At 37.1% G+C, this 3,493-nt stretch overlaps 1 pseudogene; it reads left to right on the forward strand.

Moving 5' to 3' along the window:
- The first annotated feature begins 1,326 nt into the window (after window positions 1-1,326).
- LOC104233355 (xyloglucan endotransglucosylase protein 1-like) lies at window positions 1,327-2,448 on the forward strand (annotated as a pseudogene).
- The last annotated feature ends 1,045 nt before the right edge of the window (window positions 2,449-3,493 follow it).

Here is a 3,493-nt window from a genome sequence, read left to right on the forward strand (position 1 = left end):
GTGTGTCAATCGAATGACAAGCTTCCTCTATTTATAAGAGACATAAATCCCTTGAGCGCGAAACCCAAGAGTCGTCAATCGAATCTAATAGGGCACAAAACGTTTCAGTCTCCCGAAACATGTGTCATAATGGCAATAACCACGAAACAACGCTTCAATACCAAACGATATTTCGGTTCCAAAACCGCCGCAATGGTCCATGGGGATCGACAGAACGCCGCCGCTCCGCTAAAAGCCCACAAATGTGACTAAGTAACGGAGAGTCTTAAGTCAGATTTCTCTTGAACTCGTGACAATCATGATCCGTCTGTAGAGCCCGACATAGGACGACCCCGACAGATGGAGGGACTAACTGTATTAGTCAAAAATTGATCATTACGACCAAGTTGACCGACGCCTCGCCTAAGTAACCCAGCAGTGAAAGTTGATATAGCCCATTCCATTTCTCCTCCCTAACACCCGACGAGTCGGTAAGAGCGGCACCTAAAATTTCACGCCTAAGACACATTAGCGGCAAGAGGACGTCGAGTCAAGCAAAGGGCAAGGATGCCCCAACTATATATAGCCAGGGAAAGCTTTCAACCCTGGGGAGGGGGAGGGCTGCTCCTCATATCTCTCTCAAATGAGCAAAAATATCTCTTCTTGTATTCGGGATAGAGAAGAAGTGGTCTCTAGAAAAATGCGTAAATCCGCCTCCTCATCGATTGATGGGAGAGACAACATTGAATCTTAATGAGATCATTCATATTTCTTTCATCTTATATATGATCCTTACTGCTAGCTCTTTGATCTAGAATTAATTATGTCTGGCTAAGATTTACCCATTCATCTTTGATTGATTTGTTCAAAAAGGTTTTAATATCTTTTAAGTCAAACAAGCTTCTCATTACAAAAATAGTACTCTATTGAAACCAAGCAATAAAAAAATAGTACCAAACGAAGTGAAATATTTAGTATGCTTGAATAGTCCAGATTATAGTAAAAGTACACCTGAAACTAAAATGCAAAAATCACGATCATAGAAAAGAACAAAAGTACAGAAACATTATCGCGTTAGGTAGAAATATTAATGTCAATCTTTCCCTTGTGGGCAATTGGTGAAGAACCTATTCATTCACCAACCCATACAGATTAAATGGTTGTCCCCACACCCCCCATACAAACGCATTATCTAAACGTCATTTTCCATCATCTCAATTCCCAGCTTCCCTTCTTTAATTCACTTCCTAGATCTTTCCCCTTTCCCTACTTTCCACAACTATATATATCACAAACTCTGTGTCCTAATCTCAAACACAAATCACAAACATTTCTTGCTCCATTTCTTCAAATTAAAGCACAAAAATGTTCCTTCAACTCTCTGTTCTTGTAGTTTTCCTCCTATGCACTGCTTGTGCTGATAATTTCTACCAAGATGCGACCGTCACTTGGGGTGACCAGCGGGATCAGATACAAGAAGGCGGTCGCCTTCTCACCTTTTCACTCGATAAAATTTCAGGCTCGGTCTTTCAATCCAAGAATGAGTTTTTATTCGGAAGATTTGACATGCAGCTCAAGTTAGTACTTGGAAATTCTGCTGGCACTGTCACCACTTTCTACGTAAGCCCCCTTATTTTAACTGCAGTATTCTGCTTCTTCATAATTGTTATGTATATAGGACATTGTATATTTGACAGAAGTTATTAACAAGGAGATATATTTATTTTTTGTGTAATCTGCAGTTGTCATCTCAAGGAGCAAGGCATGACGAAATTAATTTTGAATTTCTGGGAAACTCATCTGGCCAACCTTACACGGTTCATACCAACGTTTATTCTCAGGAAAAAGACAACAAAGAACAACAGTTTCACCTCTAGTTTGATCCAACCACATTGTTTCATACCTACTCTATCATCTGGAACTCTCAGCATATCATGTACGTACTAATTAAAGTTCCTTCTTAATCTAGTACATATACCAAACATACTTCACTAGAAAACAATCTCTACTGAGCACTATTCACGTCTGACATTTTGTTGTCTAATTTGCAGATTTTTGGTGTATAACATACCAATAAGAGTGTACAACAACCACGAAGCACTTGGGGTTGCATTTCCAAAGAATCAAGCAATGAGAGTGTACGCGAGCCTATGGAATGCTGATGACTGGGCAACACAAGGTGGGTAGGTGAAGACGGATTGGTCCATGGCTCCATTCATGGTTTCTTATAGGAATTTCAACACAAATGCATGTGTTTGCTCAGCTGCATCATCTACTTCAGCTTGTGGAGGCTCTAAATCCACTGATTCAGTGAATAATGATCAGACATGGCAAACTCAAGAACTGGATGCTAATGGCAGAAATAGGCTTAGATGGGTGTAGTAGAAATACATGACATACAATTACTATGCAGATGTTGCAAGGTTCTCTCAAGGAATTCCTCCTGAATGCAAGCGTTCGAGGTTTTAAACAATTAAGACCATCATGTGTTTTGTCTATAAATTGTCATGTCTTTCTTTCTATTCCTTATTTAATTTGTTATGGGTTATTAGGATAAAAAAGAACATAGTGTAATTATTTGTGTAAGCAACTTAAATTCTTTATTCTTTTTGTAATCATGAAATAGAAATTATAATAATGAATCGTTTTCAGCCAGGCCTGCAAATCTTTGTGTTTTAATTTCCTACTTCAGGCCAGTTAAAGCCTTATTATCTTCGCTTATTTATTCTAGAAATCATCATAAATTTTTTTAGACCAAACTTTTGAAGTAATACTCAAACTAAAATTATTACTCCTATTATAAGAGTCCAGAACTGATATGTTATCTTTTTGGACTCAAAATACTTAAATAATTGGAAAAAAACTTAGTGACCAAAATATGTAAAACGCAGTTATGAACCACGTTTTACCTTAACGTCCGTTTGGGACGTTAAAGTAAAATGTGGTTTAATACTGCGTTTTAATAAAACTCCTTTTAATACCGCGCTTTACCTGGAAGCTGAACGGACATTTACTTAAAATGCAGTGCAAAAGGACGTTTTACATAAAACGCCTTAATGAACAGCGTTTTACCTCTTCAAATATTGTCCCCTTCCCTTCCCCCAATTTTTAAAAAAATCCAGCGGTCCCCCCTCCATTGACGACCCAAAAAAACTCGTGTGGACCCCACCCATCCCGTAAAAAGTAGATAGTGTTGGTTTCATATCCTAGCTAAGGCCTTCTTTCGTTGTGGTTTCTCGTTTCAGAGTCAAATTTTCAATTCTTCAACATTCCAAAAAACATAAATCGAGGTATTCCTATTTAATTTTTGTCAAAACTCGTATAAAAATGCATATTAGTTCTTTTACATGTGTTCTATGTTGTTTTGTATTTTTTATGTGATTAAACTAGTATGTTATTTTTATCCGGACTTAGATATTAGTGTGCTAAAAATATGTAAAAATTGAGAAATCATTATTATTTGGTAAAAAAAATGTTAATAAGTTTTTTTTATTGCTATATATGTATTTTTGTG

Source organism: Nicotiana sylvestris, chromosome 7 (assembly GCF_000393655.2).
Source record: "Nicotiana sylvestris chromosome 7, ASM39365v2, whole genome shotgun sequence".
NCBI lineage: Eukaryota > Viridiplantae > Streptophyta > Magnoliopsida > Solanales > Solanaceae > Nicotiana > Nicotiana sylvestris.